Below are 20,773 nucleotides of genomic sequence, written 5' to 3' on the forward strand. Positions count from 1 at the left end.
ACAGACAGGAAATGTAAATTAATAATGACGTTAAATAAGTGATGATAATAAAACAAGTTATTATTAGTGCCCCCTGCCCCATCACTCATTTGCTTTTGCTAGATGCTAAACTTAACTCCTCAAATGCATTTTTTGGAAGGCCCCTCAACCATCCTGAGCAATGCAGGAAATAAGAGAAAGATCATCTGCCTGGGCTGCAGTTCTCCTCACAGCACATTGCAACCAAAATCATTTATAAACAGATCAAAATAACAATCTGAATTATCTAGCATTAGCAGCTGAACTGAAGAGCCCAAGATTATGTGATGAATTGTTAAATTGCAGTAGCATTGTTTTGGATTGCTAATTAAAAAAAATAAGCAAACCCCATGACTCTAGATATGACAACTGAAAATACCCACAAATTATTTAATAAATGAAGCGTCTAACAACTTTAACACTTCCTGGTCGCCCTGTTAATAAATGTAATTTGAGGTAGATTTTTAAAATCTTCAATCTAAACAGTGAATTCATTACGCGCCATTCAGATCTCTGGATGCCTATGGACTTCTTGGAATTAGGTGTTAAATAGACAAAAGTGAACCAAACTGCCTTTAAAAGCACAGCATGACCATGTAATTCTTTTTCCAGTTTGTGGTAAAAAATGATGAAACTTCTTTCCAAGTAGCTATCACCCAGATTTAGTGTGAAAAGTAGTGTAATTGTAATTCACGCCATCAGGGTCTATCGCTGATAGACGATCAGCTGTTCTGTAGAGGGGAGAGGCTTTCTTTTCAAATAGGAAAGCTGCCAAGTGCTCTGCGATACCTCCAGCAAGCTTATCGGATTGAGTTCAGAGCCAAAACAGCAGCTGCACACATATGCAAATTGGCAATTAATAGTATAACATTCTGTAAAAAAAAAAAAAAAAAAAATGTTTAAAAAAATTTTTAAAGAAAATAGAAAGAAGCTACCTGAACATTAACCTTAACTGTAACTGGGACTTCTAAGATGAATGACTAAGGATTAATTACCCTCTGGAGAGGACTTGCTCTTTAATACCTTCTCTCCTGCAGATCAAGTCTTTGTTGTCTTGCTGAGTTTTGTCTGTTCATGGAACACAACAATACACTCTACAGTTAGAACTTTAAAGTAACTAAAAAGCCCTTATATTTTGATTCCAGAAAATGGAGAAATTCAGTCCTTTGCATGGATCATTCCTTCTGTAAACAGAGATCACAAAGCAAGAGCTTTAGCATCCTCGTGAAAAAGACATTTTGTTCTGGGTGTCATCATCTCCTTCCACTACAGCTTGCAATTGGAACAAGCTTCACATCCTGGGGGTGCTGCCTATCTCTGTCTTGATTTCTGTCTGTCTCTTCCTCCCGTTGACAGGAATGTCGTTTGTATTCTCCACGCAGCAGTTTGCAGAAATCCAGCAAGGTTTATGGTTTATGTTGCCCAGCATGTATAAACACAACACTCTCAAATGTTTTTTTAAAATCTATGAATTTGTTAGATTTCTTAACATCCTGGTCCTCCTACCCAAATTCACACACACAAAGTACTCTGTTGCCCTGATATAGTCCTACAATAGTTCTGGCCAGGATTAGGTTGATGGTCTAAGCCCCAAGAAAGGCATGGCATTTTCATAGCAGGCTTTTCCCAATGTTTTGAGTCTTCCTCTCTCACTCCCGTTTTCTTTTTCCCTCGGAGGAGGTGATGTTAGGGATGGGGGTTGATTAGCAAATGTTTCAGGTAATCTGTGAATTCTTAATAGTCATATTTCCATGGTGGAAGATCTCCCTATTTCTCTGATATGACAGGTTACAGAAACCTTGGTGTTGGGGGTTTTACAGATATTTCCAAGTTCTAGGAGTTTGAGCTTTGGGTCAAGATGTTGATTCCTTTTAATGTGTGAGGGTGAAGGAGATTTTACTTTGCTTTATTCTTTTGGATGTTATGAGATGAGATTGTATCTAGTCTTGGCTGTAACCTATACCATAAATGCAGAGTTGCAACCATTATTTCTGTCTCTTTCTCCTTTTATCACCTCCACTTCTAGAGATATTACTTTCAGTTTTATTGCAAATCAACTGTGTCTTTAGTTTAAACCATTATTTTTCATATACCCTAGGCACATTTCCCTTATAATGAGAGAAATTTTAGATTATTAATGGTCTACCTAAAAGGATACTGTACACTTTTCATTGCCAATATGGGCTTTGAAGCTTAAATATCAACATTTTTATAGGAAATTTACCCATATCAAATTTTAATATATTTGCTTATATTTCTCCAAAAAAAGATTTTAGATAACCATCAATTAAGCACCCAATTCCATTTGGGGTGCAGAAAATTTTGAGCCCCTTGATAAGAAGGAAAAAAAAAACTTTCCTCTAAATAACCAACACTGGATCAGAAAAATTGAACTTTTCTAAATATTTATTATTAACAAAACTTTTTTTGTCTGATTCCACTAGAAGCATCCTATGTTGTGAACACCATAAAGTTATCCTATGTTGTGAACACCATAAAGTTATGAGGGAAAAAAATCGCAAATCTAAATTTTATTTAGAAGTAAGATACTGTTTTTCTTGATTTGCAATCCAATTCGAATGCATTGTTAGATTTTCTGTTTTATTATGATTAAATAACAATGGTTTAAAATGATAGCAAGTCAACTGAAAAGTTGCTTTGGAATAAAACAAAAGTGGGAATGCCAACTTTCTTTTCTTTTCTATAACTTCATTAACATGGTTGTATAGACATTTGCATGTAAAATGTAGCTAACAAAAATTACACAGAAGTAAATTTAGTCCTCTAGTGCCTACCTCTATGGTGAAATCAGACCATTTGGCATAGTTTGAAGTCTTCCAAGAAGCCTGGTTTCCACCTGGAAAATAAATTACTAAATTTGAATGTGTTACTTATACTATGGTGAGTTGTCTATCTGTTACATTTTATTTTAGTGCATATACTAGAAATTGTATTTAGGGTGTTCTAAAATTGTCATCTGTCAAGGTAGAGAATTATAATAATATAATTATACTCAGAAAGCATTCTGATTTTAGATTATTTTGGCACTGTTACAAATATGATGAATTTTTTAAAAATTCAGAATGTTTATTACAAATTCATATGTTTAATTGTCAAATTTTGAGATTAATTTAGATAAGCTATAACCTAAGTTTATTTTCTTTGCATTTATTGGTACATAGTTAATGCTTGTACACAGGCTTCAGTGTAACACATATATACTATTGCAATATTTAGCTGTACTTATTTGCTTTATCTTTAAATGGTACTTTGTCCCAAAATTTTCTAAGAGTTTGATAAATTATCAAACATTTATCAAATCACTGTTGCACTCTCTATTCATCAGTACATTCTGTTTTAAATCATAAACAGTTTGATTCTGAGTTATAAGAAATATTTTGAGTAATCCAAGATTCTATGTTGTATGACATAAAGTATCATAATGAGATTATTGATGAGATGTCATAATCAGTGAAGACCATACTCAGTGAATTTACCCAGATAAAACTATGTGTTATAATGCTGCAAGCGTACACGGAGGTAGGAGATAAAGGTGTGCTACCATGGCTCAGTAAAAACTCCTTACCACAGCTAGTGACAAGAACAATGTTTTGTTAAAATGTGTAGGTTTTTCTTCATCTCAAAGGATAGTGCATTAATCTCCTAAAGAAAGTAATTTTTCTCTCTGAAATGTACAGTAAGTTGAGTTAAATAACTAGAGCAAGTATGGTTGTGGAATTCTATTTTCTCAAGCTCAGAAACTTCTAAATTTACTACAATATACCCAAATACGTCTAATTACTATACCACCCTTGCAATGATTACAATTTTGATGTTTGTCATTTTTTACATCCTAAAGCTCTTTGTGAATCCAGGTGATTATATAATGGATATCATCTTCTGTGGGAGTGAAAAGAAGAAAAACTTGATTCATACTCAAAGGTGCTATATTTGAGGAATGTGATGTTAAAATATTTTCTCTTAGCACAAGGCATTTGTTTTAAAGAATTTATCTGGAGGACTCAGGACATTTTCTATATAATAAACTGAATGATGAACATTATTTAAGATGATAATGGGAATAAATTTTAGAAAGTCATATCTCTAGAAAAATTTACTTGACCATTGGATTAATAGTCTAAGAAGTGATGGTGATAGAATAATCATAGCGTCTTGGTGAAGCCCTTTCTCTGTGCTAGACACTTCACATACTTTCCCTCATTCAATCGTTAATAATCACCTAATGAACCCAACATGATTTTGTTTTGCTGATGAGAAAAATGAGGCTAAGTTAAGTCACATAGCTTGTAATGGATGAGGCTTTATAGCTGTGGGACTCTAGAGTCCATCTGATCATGTGATGTGGTTCCATTCTGGTTTCTGAAGGACAGAGACATGGAGGAGGATTGAAAACTGTCTCTTTCCTCTCTTAAAATTCAGTTTTTCCTTTACTAAATCCAAGAGTAAGTGAAGTGGTCCAAGAATTTAGCAATGTAGTCAAGGTCCATTTGATTAGGAAGTCTTTATATGACTAGAAACAGGATTGCTTTGGCACATACATAAAGACTGGGAGATCTACACATCCATCCTCAAATTTAGCAATTTGAAGCAGTTAGCTACACGGACAGTTTTGTATGCATTGCTAAATGCAGACACAAAAACTGCATTTGCAAAAAGAGGAAACCCAGTTAAACTAGGTTGCAAATTTGGCCCTAATTTAGCGTAGCATTTGTGATACATATAGGTTAGAGTGACATTTATATAATGGTGTGAAATATGAGAAAGTTCCAATGCTAGACACAAAGACTTTTAAAAATTGCTTTTGCCTACTTTGGTTAGTTTAAGAAACAGGAGGAAGAATTTGGTTTTTCAAGTGATGGGAAGCCTTTAAGGATGTTGGAACACTGTTCAGTCCCCTGGGGTTCTGCCTGCTGTACAATTTTAAATGTCTTTTAGCTAAAAAATTGGCCAACAAGGGAAACATAGAGATGAAATCTCTTATTTCTTATCTAGAAAGTGAGAAACTATAGGTGGCTAACATAATCCAATTTTGAAAGTCGAAAAAATGGTCAGCTTTTGGGGTCAGAAAGTCATAATCCTCCTTGTTAATATGTCTATCTAACTGGAGTAACCACCTACCTATTAGAATTTATCTTGGAAATTTTGTCCTTATGCTCAGTTGTAGACATGTTTCAGCTTAAGAAATACAGCCAAAAATGAGACTAGATAAATATACCATGTTTCATGTAAATGCTGCTATCATGGTACCTGAAACTATTTCCATTTCTTCATTGAAGACCACTGGAGGGCAGTGTTTTCTCCTTTGGGAACAGCACCTGGTTTCACATAGATGTGTTAAAAAGGCATCTGGGTTACGGGAAATGAGTTGTACTTCTTATTCAGGCTGTGCTTGGAATTTACCCCCTCCTGTTTACATGTCATTCATATTGTTCCTTATCATACTGCCTGTCAAATTAGTTGTACCTGAAATCAGATTCCAAAAGATCATGTACAATACATATTTTCTGTTTTAGAGCTTTGTATTCATTAACTATTTGAGGCATTATGTCAAGTTCATTTTGCTAATATAAATAGCAATAAAAAAGGATATATGAGCAAGAGTAGGCAGTTTTAACCAGATGCTTTGCACTTAAAATTTCAATAGTTCATTGATTTTATTTTCAATATAATTTTATTACATATAATATGTATACATATATTTGTCACCAAATTAGCAAATTCACATTTCCTGGAAAGAACAAATGAAGACTTTTCCTAGAAGCTTATTTGTCATATCTTATGATATGCCTTGTTCCCTAAGGGTGGTATGTGGAAAAATGTTTAGTTTCTTCTATTTTAAAAAATGATCTATTGCTGAGTATTGAATTATAAAATTATACTAATTTGTGTTCCCATTAGTTAAAAAATTAAACTGGATTATATAATAATTTGGTGTGTCAGGGGGTTCATTTAATCTTTATTTAAGGGCATATAATGCAAATTGAATTCTTTTAATTATAATAGTCATATTTCATTGTTAAAAATGAAAATATATATTTTAGCTCTGTGACTTTGTCTAGCAAAATATTGCTATTTTTGCAAAATCAATGTATAATTTTAGTCTAATGATTTACTTGATTTAGTTTTTCAACAAAGTGCCCAGAAGCTTACCTGGAACTTGGCTAAAATAAGGCAGAGCAACCAATCACTTGAGGAAAAACATAAATAACAATATCTGTATCATAAGTGCTCTTTAAAAGTATTTCATTTTTATAACATTATTTCCAATTACAAAAGTAATACATGTTCATTGTGTACAGCCGCGTGGCTAACTTTTTGTATTTTTAGTAGAGACAGGGTTTCACTGTGTTAGCAAGGATGATCTCAATCTCCTGACCTCGTGATCTGCCTGTCTCGGCCTCCCAAAGTGCTGGGATTACAGGCGTGAGCCACTGTGCCTGGCCTCTTATACATATTTTTATGCACTAGTATGTATTAAAAATAATTAGCATATATGACATTACTCATTTATAAATGACACTTCCCTTAAAATATATCACATTTTCCCATGTCAATTAAATACTTACTATAGTATTCCATAGTATAAATGCACCATAGTTTGTCTAACAAGTTCTCTAACACTATGTATTTGGTAATTGCTAATTTTCCTTTTTTTGAGATGGAGTCTCACTCTGTCTCCCAGGATGGAGTGCAGTGGTGCAATCTCATCTCACTGCAGCTTCCACCTCCTGAATTCAAGCAATTCTGCCTCGGCCTCCTGAGTAGCTGGGACTACAGGCATGTGTCACCATGCCCAGCTAATTTTTGTTTATTTTAGTAGAGATAGGGTTTCACTATGTTGGCCAGGGTGGTCTCGAACTCTTGACCTCAAATGATCCACCCGCCTAGGCCTCCCAAACTGCTGGGATTGCAGGCATGAGCCACCATGCCCAGCCAATAATTGTTAATTTTTCTATATCATAAACAATGCTATGTGAACATCTCTGTAGACAAATATTTGCACACATTTATAATTACTTCCTCCAGATAAATTTCTAAAAGGGGAATTTTAGGGTCAAAAAGGATTTTTTTATAAATTTTGATACGTAGGCTAAAATGCCTTCCAAAATAGAAGTACATGAGAATGTCTGTTTATCCTTATCTTCACCAACACTAAATGTTATCAGGTTTTTAATGATATCTAATTTGATGTTTGAAAAAATTATTGTTCTTTTACTTTTAGTTATTTTGCTTACTTGAAAAATTTTAAATTTCATATATTATTTGCCATTTATAATATTGCTTTATAGTATACTTATTCCTATATGACATCCATTTTTTTCTGTTGGGGTGTTTGTATTTTTTTATTTTTTATAAAGAAAGTTATTTATGTAAAGTTACCATAGTAATACTATGTCATACATTTTACAAGGATCTTTCTAAGCTAAACTGTATCATATTTTGTTACTGACTTTTTCACTTTTAAATTGTCAATATCTCAAGTGTTTTCATTAACATTTCTACCTTTACTTGTAGAAAATCTTCCTCATGGCCGGGCGCGGTGGCTCACGCCTGTAATCCCAGCACTTTGGGAGGCTGAGGTGGGTGGATCATGAGGTCAGGAGTTCAAGACCAGCCTGGCCAGCATGGTGAAACCCTGTCTCTACTAAAACATACAAAAATTAGCCAGACGTGGTGGCACATGCCTATAGTCTCAGCTACTTAGGAAGCTGAGGCAGGAGAATCACTTGAAATCAGGAGGCGGAGGCTACAGTGAGCTGAGATTGCACCACTGCACTCCAGCCTAGGCGACAGAGTGAGACTCCATCTCTGAAGAAAAAAAGGAAAATCTTCCTCAAAAAAGGTTAGATAAATATTCACTTTTATTATTTTTTATTTACTTCTTTATTTTTTTATTCAGACAGGATCTTGCTCTGTTGCCCAGGCTGGAGTGCAGTCAGACGATCATGGCTTACTGGAGCCTCGACCTCTTGGGCTCAAGTGATCCTCCAGCCTCAGCCTTCAGAGGAGCTGGGACTACAGGCATGCATGACCACCTGCTAAAATATTCACTTTTGTTTTCTCCTATATATTTGATGATTTTTTGTTTTTATTTTATGCATTTAATGCTTTAATATGTCTGCAATTTATTTTGGTTTATCATGTGAGGAGAGGATTGGATCTTTTTTTTAACTCTTAAGCAATTGTCCCTGAAAGTTTATTGAATAATATATTTTTTTCCTACTGATTTTAAGATTTTTGAATTTAGCTGAAAGCTTTTATCTTCTAGGGTCCTCTCTTGAGATTAATTTCCACTCTGCTGATTTCTCTATTCTTCTACCTTTATCACAATATTTAAATAATACAGTCTTATATCTGGTATTGCGAGTTCTTCTGCAGTTTTCCTTTCCCAAATTTTCTTTGTCATTCTTGACTATTTATTCGTTCATATTATTCTGAATTACATTATTAAGTTAAAAAAAGATTCACTTAAGAACATATGTATTGCTGTGAAAAAATACTCAAGATACATTAAGTGAAGAAAGCAAATTGTACAACAATATATATATTAGCCTGCTTGAAATTTTAAAAGTCAGAAAAAGCCTAGAAGTGTATGTGCAAGCCTGTGTGTATGTGAGGTTGTTCCTTATTGATACATATAAACATTCTGGAAGATTGGCCAAAAAAAGTATTAACAATGGTTAGCTTTGGTTAGTGGGAACGGATATTGTGGAGAAGAGGAAATTTTGCTCTTTATTATAAAGAATCTTCTTAGGTAGTTTGGATTTTCTACCATGAACAAGCATTAGTCATAAAATTTTGGTAAATGTCTTTGAAAAAGATTATTTAAAAGCTGCTTACACACAAAGGACAAATACTGCATAATTCCACTCATCTGAGGTACCTACAGTAGTCAGATTCATAGAGACATCAAGTAGAATGGTGGTTGCCAGGAGCTGAGGGAAAGGGACAATGGGGGTTGTTGCTAAAGGTGTACAGAGGAGTCTCAGTTTTGTAAGATGGGAACAGTCTGGAGATGGATGGTGGTGATAGTTGCAGAACAATGTGAATGTACCTAATGCTACTGAACTGTACACTTAAAAATGGTTAAAACGATAAGTTTTATTTACCACAATTTTTTTTTTTTTTTTTTTTTTTTTTGAGATGGAGTCTTGCTCTATCGCCCAGGCTGGAGTGCAGTGGCATGATCTTGGCTCACTGCAACCTCTGCCTCCTGGGTTCAAGCGATTCTCCTGCCTCAGCCTCCAGAGTAGCTGGGATTACATGCACGTGCCACCATGCCTGGCTAATTTTTTTATTTTTAGTAGAAATGGGGTTTCACCATGTTGGTCAAGCTGGTCTCGAACCCCTGACCTTGTGATCTGCCCACCTCGACCTCCCAAAGTGCTGGGATTACAAGAGTGAGCCATCTCACCTCGCCCTACCACATTTTTTTTAAAGCTCTTTACAATGATTTACCTCTGGGGAGTTGGATTGAGGAGTTAGGATGTAGGCCAAGGACAATATTTTTCATTTAACACCTTCTGTATGGCCTGAATTTTTCGGGAGAAGCCCATGTTATTTTCATAATAAAAAAATTTTAGGACTCTCTCTAGACCTATTCAGATTCAGGGGCTGCCCAATTAAAAGAAATCTAATGTCATAGTTAATTTTAAAAATTTATTGGAAATCCTAAGCTGAATTACATTAAATTTATAAATGATGGGATGGCTTTAAAATATTGCCATTTACTCATATAGAAATAGTTTTCAAAAATTTTAATGATCCTTTGAAAATTCTGAAATTTCTTCATATGGGTCCTCTACAAGTTCTGTAGTTTATTAGTTTATCCCTGGGTTTTTTATATCTGTATCTCTATCTATAGATTGATAGAGATATATATAATATTATATGAATTGCCTAATTGCTATTCTTTGTAAAATTAATTTGTTTCATTGAAGACTTTTTTGTAATTATTTTTTCCTCTAAATAACTGAATGAAACTTGATTTTTATAATTTTCTTGATTTGAATGTTAAAAAAATCCTAAAGTAATTGGTCCATTCAAGTTGGTCAGTTCAAGTTCAAGCTAAAATTATTGGTTTGTGTAGAAATATTCTAATTTAGCCAATGTAACTGTTTTTTATTTATGTGATTTTTTAAAATCATGTAAACATGGCTTAAGAAATATCTATTATAAAGAATATAATATAAATGACTGCAGAGTATAATACCTGTCACTCTGAAAAGAAACGCAAAGGAGTAATGAACAAAAAATAATTATTAGTAAGATAGGATTTCCATGAATAATTTATGAGAACCTAGATAAGGAGCAAACAATAGATATCACCCATTTTGAGTTCTATAGACTTTTTCCATATTTGCAGAAGATATTGCTTGTATGTATATTTTTCATTTCTAAGAGGAAAGTGTTTTGCTTTTATTTCTGACTATATATTATTGTAGAAGCATTCAATACTATTGACAAAAAGCATTTTCTTGTATGAAGATCAACCATAAACCCATCATCCAGAAAAAAACTCATAAATAATATTTTGCCTATTCCTCAAGAATTATATTAATATATATTTCACATAGTTATAAAAATGAGATCACACTGTACATACAGTTTTATAGCCTCCTTTTTTCTCTTAATATATAATCACTGCTGTCTTTAATGTCCATACAGATCTTCATAATTCTTAATGACTATCATTGAAATGTATATTTTATTTTATGGAAGTTTCATAATTTATTATTTCAATCCCCTGTTGATTAACATTTACGTAGTTTCAACTTTTTTACTTTGAATATTGTAATACATCTTTTCACATTTGACAAGATTATTCCTTAAGAAATGGAAATACTCAATGAGTCTGCATAATTTTAAGACTTTCATGTTAAAAATAAATATTTTTTCTTAAAATATGTGTTATTGCTGAACTGTCCTCCAAAAGAGGTCATAGTCATTTTGCTCTCAAGGCTTTTTTTTTTTTTTCTTTTCAAACTCTGCAAAGTCTCAGAATATATTAGGTGTTAATATAATCTTTAAAATCATTTACATTCCAATAAGTGGGAACTTTTATTTTATTGTTTCTTTTAATTTCCAGAATTTGATTAGTAATGAGGTTTATCTTGTTTCCATGTGTCTATGGCCTATTATGTTACTCCTGTTGTTCTTCTGGAGTATACCTCTTATTATTATTGACTTGTAAGCACTTCTCAAGGATTACAAATATTAAGTTTTTGTTTGTGATGTGTATTTTTTTAGTATGTCTTTAGTGTTTTTACCTTGTTTATGCCATTTTCTTCAAAGTTTTTATGTATTCCAATTAATGACTTTGGTATCACTCTTAGACATTCTTTACAAGATTAGTAAGAAAAAATTCGGTATTTTATTCTAATTATATTATCTTTATCTTTTCATATTTTTCATTTATATCTCTAACAAACTTAGAGTTTCTTTTTTTTAAGTATACATTAGAGATTTAATATTTCTTCCAAGCGGTTAGTTACTATCCCCCCACCACTTTTGAGCAATCCATATTTTCTCGACGAAATTCTTGGATACGCTGTTATCTATTTCCAGATTTTTGTCTCTGTTTCGTTGACCTTTTTTAGCTGTGTGATTCCGAGGTATTGTTCAGGTTTTTCTGCAATAATGCTAAGAAACACTTCCCCAAATCTCAGTGGCGTACAATAACAAATATTTATTTCTTTTTCATGGGTATCTGGGTCAGCTGTGACACTGCAATGTTCTTCTGGACACAAATGGACTTTGCTCCAAGCTACAGGTCAGATTGGAGTGCTACACATTTCTTTTTTCAGGCTGTGATAGCAATAGCTCCTTGGAACAAATTCTTCTTATAATGGATGGTAAGAGTACAAGAAGGCTGGCTGAAACTTGCCACACTCTTAAACCTCAACTCCAACACACTGTTTTTTCCATCCACCCTGCATTGGTCTGAAGATCAGACAATCAACCCTAAGTGAATGGGAAAGGAAAGTGCATTGTCTCCACGGGGAAGGCATGTCAGGGACTTAGAGAAAATGGAGAACTGTAAGCAAATAGTAATATGTACCACACTGAGCTAGTTATATTTTCTAAGTCTCAGTTTTCTCAGTGTCAAATAGAATAATTGTGAAGACTCAATTATATAGATGATAAATGTCAAACACATTGTACCTGGTATTTTAGTCATTCAGAAATTGTGTATCTGGTTGCTAACAGTGTATCACTGAAATTACTATAGTTTTGCAAGTTTTTTTTTTGTTGTTGTTGTTGTTTGTTTTTGTTTTTTAGATAGTATCTCGCACTGTCACTCAGGCTGGAGTGCAATGGCGCGATCTTTCGCTCACTGCAACCTCCGCCTCTTGGGTTCAAGCGATTCTTCCTCCTCCACCTCCCAAGTAGGGATTACAGGTGCCTGCCATCACGCCCCACTATTTTTGTAGAGACAGGGTTTCATCATGTTGGCCAGGCTGGTCTTGAACGACTGATCTCAGGTGATTCCCCCCGCCTCCACCTCCCAAAGTGCTGGGATTACAGACATGAGCTACCGCCCCCGGCCAATATTTTTAAATATTTATAAAGGCAGATTAGCTCCTACCCCATCACTCTTTCTTTTAAAGGATTTTCTCACTATTCTCTACCAATTTTTTTTTTTTTTTTTTTTTTTTTTTTTTTTTTTTTTTTTTTGAGACAGAGTCTCGCTCTGTCACCCAGGCTGGAGTGCAGTGGCCGGATCTCAGCTCACTGCAAGCTCCGCCTCCCGGGTTCACGCCATTCTCCTGCCTCAGCCTCCCGTGTAGCTGGGACTACAGGCACCTGCCACCTCGCCCGGCTAAGTTTTTGTATTTTTAGTAGAGACGGGGTTTCACTGTGTTAGCCAGGATGGTCTCGATCTCCTGACCTCGTGATCCGCCCGTCTCGGCCTCCCAAAGTGCTGGGATTACAGGCTTGAGCCACCGCGCCCGGCCCTTCTCTACCATTTTTTTCATCCAGATGAATAGATTTTAGATTCCATCACATATGTTCATCTTTTTAATAAGTGAGGAAAATATCTTCTCAGTCATACTACTTTTAGACTGATGAGCAAGGTGTTCCACAGCCTTACCAAGAGGAGGTTGAGGAATGACTTGGAACCCATAATAATCAACATATTTTCTGTTTATTCAAAAAATTCAAAACTATACTGCACCAATTTGCAAATGACATTGAATAAATTGGGGTGATTATTATACCGGAAAAATAAACTAAAATTTAAATTACGATAATGATCATATTTTTAAAATGAGGCTCAAAGAAGCAAATGTGAGGTGTACACATAAACAATAACATATAGAATTGTGCAGGAATGTCTAGGCAAAAAGCACAGAAGAAAAAGACTTGAGGGTCTATCTAGACTGCACAAATGGTCCCCAATGTGGATGAAAGAGAGTTTTTATGATTTCTGAAATATTCCAAACAGGCAGGAAACCATTCCTCCTCTGTTTCATGTATAAATTATACTTTTTAAATATATTATTTTTATTTATTTATTTTTTTAGATGGAGTCTGGCTTTGTTGCCCAGGCGTGATCTCGGGGCACTGCAACCTCTGCCTCCCGGGTTCCAGCGATTCTCCTACCTCAGCCTCCTGAATAGCTGGTATTACAGGCGTGCATCACTATGCTTGGCTAATTTTTGTATTTTTAGTAGAGACGGGTTTTCACCATATTGGCCAAGCTGGTCTCAAACTCCTGACCTCAAGTGATCCACCCACCTGGGCTTCCCAAAGTGCTGGGATTACAAGCGTGAGTCACCGCGCCCGGACCTAATTATACTTTCATTTGAAAATTATTTCCTGATTTGGACCACATTTTTAAAGGATGTGTAGAAATTGATGAGAGTTCAAAGAATAAAAAAGTAGCTAAAAAGATCTCATTTAGGTCCTTGAGACAAGCTAAGGGAACTGGCATTTTTAGTCTTAAAAGGCTAAGGTATGACTTGATTAGTATTCATTTGTAAAATTTATTTCCAGAGAAAAAATACTGAGCATTGTTCCTCTATGTCTAAATAAGAACAAAAAAAAATTTCATGAAGACAATTTATGACTATAAGGAGCAATGATTGTTAAGTCATGGAAATACTAAAGGTAAATATCAAGAAAGATTTAACATTTTCTACGTCTGGAAAGTGAAATAATTCTATTTTATAAGTAAGAGAATAGATAATTATGAATCTGGTTAAAACTGTCATTTGAAGGCTGGTGATAGAGAGATGAACTCTTCTAACACTATGAGCTTATAAATTAATCTCAAGATAAATTGCCTAACATGTTAATCTGTAGTATTCATTAATAAACTTGTGTATTTATTATGTAGCTCATCATAGCAAAATAGCTGACATATTTATGTACATTTTTAATGTAAAATAAAATAGCACAGTTGTCTAATTTACTTCTTCTTGATAAATAGCAACAGATATATTAGGAATTCATTTGGTCAGTTTTGTTCTGTGGATCATTTTAGGCTATTATTCAAAAGCATCCAATAAAATGTGACTCAAACTATACCCATTCATTATTGATTATAACATAGAAATATGGGATTTTAAATGTATTTTTAAACACTACTTTGAGGTTTAATTTTAGAGCCATACATTTTAAGTTATCCTCCAAAGACTCAAGTTTTAGAATGAAAATGCTCTTTTAAATATTATTTGTTAGTCCTGAAAAACTGAATTTTGAAAGGGGCATCTTCCATGCATTTAAAAAGGAGTCTGTAATAATTTTAAAAAAACACATGAAATTCTCAGTAAAAAGACAATTGAGAGGAGCAATATCCTTTACTTTCAGTCTTATGAAGAACTGACTGCTCTGTATATGTGTGTGTATGTGTATGGGTGCATGTGTGTGTGTACATATATATGTATGAGATAAGAATTTTTAAGTGAGGATAAATGTCAGTTTTCCAAATATAAACCTGTCGATTAATTTATCTTTTTTTTTTTTTTTTTTTTTTTTTGAGACAGGATCTCGCTCTGTTGCCTAGGCTGGGGCCTAATGGTGCAATCATAGCTCACTGCAGCCACAGCCTTCTGGGCTCAAGAGATCCTCCTACCTTAGCTTCCTGAGGAGCTGAGACTACAGGCACATGACACTGCACCTGACTAATTTTTAATTTTTTCATAGAGATTGGGTCTCACTATGCTGTCCAGGCTGGTCTCAAACTGGTGGCCTCAAAAGTTCCTCCCATCTTGGCCTCCCAGAGTGCTGGGATTATAGGCGTGAGCCACCACATATGGGCCTCAGTTAATTTAGATCCAATAATAAGAAATGTGTTTTGGTAGAAAGCAAGAATACAGTAAAGTTGTTTTGTTTTTATTTAAACATCTGCCTATAGTTCTATTCCCTACTCAACCCACTGGTATAAACTTTGTATAAGGAAGCAGTACATTTACAGATTACAAATGGGTCAATCCTTTCCAAATTTTTAGAATGTTATTTCCAAACCACTGATATTATTGGCTCTGATTTCATTTTGCCCCTAATGAAGGCCTGTTCTAAATTCTCTCTGCTTTGTTAGTTTTACGTAATTAAATGGCCTTCCCTGCTTGAAAGCCTTCCAATGGGTTCCACTTGTTTACTGTGTTATCTCAACTATTGATAAATTCATGTTTGCAAGACTAATAGGCTGTCAAACTGTGTTGATGTCTGTGTTAGTTGTGAATATCCCTTAAAGTGTTTTTTGCATTGGAACAAGACAACCCATTTAGAGGAGAGTGTGACCAAGTGACAGCCTTGCTTTGTTAGCTATAGAATCATCAATGCATGGAAATATGCACAAGGTGGAAGTAATGTAGGATGTCTATTTAAATTTCTAAAATTAATTTTAATAATATTTTGTATTTTATTTAAAACATTTTTTTTCTTTGTAAAATAAAAAACTATATCACAGGACCCCACTGTCAGAACTGACTATGGTTGTAAAGGTGAAAATAGTGTTTATTCTGCCTTATAGTTTACTTTTCCGCCACTAAACAGCACCAGAGGCATGGCAACACTCAATATTTATTTGTTTTGATTAACTGACAATGTAATATAATGGTAACACAACTGACCCTTCTTTGGTTTTTTTAACTTCTACATAACTTTGCTGTTTTTAAAGCCACAGTTTCAAAGTATTTAGCTATTCTCAGGTGATGTGGTTTGGATGTTTTGTTCCCTTCAAATATCATGTTGAAATGTAATCTCCGATACTGGAGGTGGGCCTAGTGGGAGGTGTTTGGGTCATGGGGGCAGATCTCTCATGAATGGCCTGTTGCTGTCCTCGAGGTAATGAATGAGTTCTTGCTCTGTGAGTTCACACGAGATCTGGTTGTTTAAAAAAGACTGGCACCTCCTCCCTGTGTCTTGCTCCTTCTCTCACCATGTGACATGCTGGCTCCCCTTCGCCTTCTGCCATGATTATAAGCTTCCTGAGGCCCTCACCAGAGGCAGATGCCAGCCTATGCTTTGTGTACACCCTGCAGAACATTGAGTCAAATAAATCTATTTTCTTTATAAATCACCCTGTCTCAGGTGTTTCTTTATATCAAGGCAAAAGGACTAACATATCAGGTGAGAAGTAATTTGACACACACCAAAAAAGTTTAGTTGGCATTTTCTTTCATTGTAGTTGGAAATTTGGCAGTGTTCATCAAAATACAGTACACATGCATTTGACTCAGTAATTCCATTTATTTAGGCCTATACTATAAAATACTCAAGTGTACCCACAAAGGCTACACGTGCAAGGCTACATGTTGCATCATTGTTTTCAATAAAAAACACTTGAAAGAACCTAAATATTCATCATAATTTAATAAAGTAAAGTATATCTTTACTTTGAAACACTATGCAACAATTTTAAAAGGAGGTATATCTATGTATACAGACATGAAAAGATCTTCAAGATGTGTTGCTTAGAGTTTAAACAAACAAACCTCTCCAAACAATGTATGCAATGTAAATGCTAAAGGATATATGCTGAAATAATAGACATTGTCTTAGTCTGCTTGGACAGCTATAACAAAATACCTTAGCCTGGGGAAATTATAAATAATAAACTTTTATTTCTAATAGTTCTGGAGGCTGGGAAGTCCAAGATCAAGGTGCCGCCAGTCTGCCAAGGGCTCGTTCTCTGCTTCCAATATGATGCCTTCACGCTGCATCCTCACATAGCAGAAGGGAAGAGAGGGCACTCTTCCCGACCTCATCTATACATGCATTAATCTCATTCGTGAGAGTGGAGCCCTCATGACTTAATCACTTCAAAAAAGACCTTACCTCTTAATACTATAAATTGGTGGGAGGTGAGAACACTAACATTCAGGCCATCACAGATGTCAAACTTTTAATCATATTAACCTCTGATGATAAAATGATGTGTTTTAAGATGTGGGGAAGAGCTTTCACTTTTACTCTAATATATTATTGTATTGTTTTAATTTTTAATGAGCATGCATTTAAGTATGAAATAATTAAATAAACCTTTGATTTTTAAAAACTAATTTTTATGCAGAGAACCATTTCTCTGATAAACAACTGTTAAGAGTATAACATGAAATACAGTTATCCTCTGCTAATTATTCTCTATTAATATTTTTCTTTATGTACAACTTATGTTAGTTGAATCCCAGTATATATTAATATGTATTCATGTATGTTGTTTTGACATTTCATTTTCTATTTATCTGCTTACCTCACACAAGACATTATTTATTGCTGAGATTGTCTTGTCCATATAGACCTTTGTAATTCAAATATTAAAATTACAAAAAACATTACTTACCTCTTGTCATTTCTTAGGCTCTACTTTTGTATATACTTGTTTACAATCTAAAACTTAGGTACACAATTATTTACTGTTTTTACCTGTTTTATCATGAGAAATATTTTAAATAATGAATAAGGAAGAGATACGCTGACATATAATGAGAAATTGCCTTCCAAAAAAAGTAAATTTTTAAAATGTTACAAATGCTTAAACTTACTTGTTCACTCTCACTAGATTTCAGCTACAGGTGTTGATCTCCACTTTTTAAAATCCTGAATATCTAAATCAAATCTTTCATTATTTTCTCTGAAGCATAACTTAGTCTTAACAGAGGTCTTCCTTAAAAAGAGGAAAGTTTTTTTTATGTTGAGGCCTGAGGTTGTCTCATTTAAGGCCATTTTAAGCTGACTTCTAATATTAAGATCATTAAGGAGAAAATGTAGGCATATCTTATCTCATATGGCCTCTACAGAATCTGATCTGGTCAGCAGAAGAACTGCAAATAAAAGCATGATTTCCTAAAGTTTACTGCTATTTTCTCCCTCCTCCCTGGCCCCACCTTTTTTTTTTTTTTTTTTTTTTTCGAGACAGAGTTTCATTCTGTTGCCCAGGCTAGAGTGGAGCAGTGCAATCTTGGCTCACTGCAACCTCCACCTCCCAGGTTCAAGTGATTCTCCTGCCTCAGCCTCCTGGTAGCTGGGATTACAGGTGTGTGTCACCACGCTGATTTTTGTATTTTTAGTAGAGATGGAGTTTCACCATGTTGCCCAGGCTGGTCTTGAGCTACTGACCTCAAGTGACCCGCCCGCCTCGGCCTCCCAAAGTGTTGGGATTACAGGCATGAGCCACTGCACCCGGCCAAATTTATTACTATTTTCTAAATGAAAAGGTATTATACTAATAAGATGGAACAAAATCTAGTGATAGTTACTGCTTTAACGATTCAGATTCAGAAATAGCCACTCATTTTCCCAGGAAGAAAAGTTTTTAATTCAACAAGTAGAAAATAAAGCTGCTTTCATACATTTTTCTATAAATACATTCCAAGAAAGAAATAGGTAGGTAAAAACCTTAAAGCAGGAAAATTCGGCAATAAATAATGTGGCTTTTTGTTTGGTTTTGATCATTCATATTATTTTCTTTGTTATTTAAATCTACTTCCCTTTTTCTTTTATAGCAGTATTTCTAAAGTCAACAGAGAAAGGATACATTGTTAAAGAACAAGCAACAAAAGACATGTTAATTATATGATACATAAAAATGTTAAAAATCTTACTTAGGTCTTAACAGTCTTCCAGGACATTAGCTTCTCTTTATATTCTGTTTTGTTTATGTTTTTTTTTTTTTTTCTTTTAGAGGTTAGGTCTTCCTAGGTTGCCCGGACTGGGCTTCAACTCCTGGGCTCAAAAGGTCCTCCTGCCTCAGTCTCCGGTGTAGCTGGGACTACACATGCACACCAGTGCATCCAGCTACCTTCTGTTTTCTTCTCACTTCTCACTACCTCCATTTTTCTTCAGCACTGTCATCTTAATTGAACATTAACAAAATGAATGATGTTATTGGGAGCTACACCTTCCATTTAAATGTACAAAATTTAAATAGTTGATGATCTAATAGAAGAGACAAGATAACCGTGAAATGAATTCACTTAAACTAATATGGATTGTTTAGTTATTTGAGATATTTACTTGTAGGTTTGCGTATTATATAGATATTTGTATGCATCTATTACATAAATTATTACATATAAATACATGTACATGAAAGGGAGGAAGTTATTAATTGTTCTGTATTAGTCCAGAGATAGTTTCTGCAAGAAAACATTGATGGCTGATAATTCCATGCTTTTAGAAAGCTTTAAGATTATAATGGATCAAAGCACCATATGAACTTTTTACTTCTAGAAACTGCAATATATTCACAAAAATGATTGGTCTCTACTGGACAACTAGAAATACACATATATAATATCCAACACATATATACACACTCATTACTACTAGTCTGTTCGCCTTAAGGTAAAAAAAATTTCTTTATTTCAAACTTTGTTTCAAACCGAATTTGGATGAACTGGAAATAAATTCATATATGAATAAAAAAATTCTGTTTTCCATTTCTATATGCAGTTTGATAACTGACTTCTACTTTAGAACTATTTTTCACACAAATATAAATAATACACATTGAAAGAAATGTCCAAGTTGTCAGCAGGAATGAAATTTAAAATTGCTTTACTGGAAACATAACTAGTCCTCATGTAAACTTCACTCAAAAGAGCTAATAGTAGTATAAATGCATCACGTTTACTGAAACCTCCATTTATCTTTCTAACTTGGATGACTTTAGTAATGTTATACTTTCTTAAAATTGATAAAGTATTATACTTACCTGTATCTCTACGAAAGAATAAATGAGGCTATACAACTAATTTTACGTATTTGTTAGCTATCCTATGTTTTTACAGGGCCAAGCTCCAATACATCTGTTCCTAATGATCTGCTTCTTGTCCTTGGTCAGGTGAGTTGGAATGCCATTTCTGATATTTTTCTACTGAGGATATTTTCTTAGCCTTTCAAAATCCAAATAACCTTGAAGATCCCATCTAGCACAACTTTGGTTAAAGATATATTACCTACCTGTAACTAAGCAACAAAGATAATTTTTTCCTCAAGAGCAAAGTGGGAAAAGTATTCCGAGTTCTGTCTGAAACTTGATTCATTTCTTTTTAGGGTACACTGGACAATTAAATAAACTATTTTCCTTTTTTTGTTGTTAAGTGATCTTCTAATAATAAAACAAGCCACCTAAATGGTTTTCCATTGAGATGAGAAGTTTTATAAAGACCTTGGGTTATTTTACCCAACACTTTATGCTGTGAACAACTCATGGTTATGTTGAGAACTAGGCTGTTACATGCCTTTCATGGTCTAATTTTAAAGGTTCTGCGGAATGGAG

This window comes from Macaca fascicularis, chromosome 12 (assembly GCF_037993035.2).
Source record: "Macaca fascicularis isolate 582-1 chromosome 12, T2T-MFA8v1.1".
Lineage (NCBI taxonomy): Eukaryota > Metazoa > Chordata > Mammalia > Primates > Cercopithecidae > Macaca > Macaca fascicularis.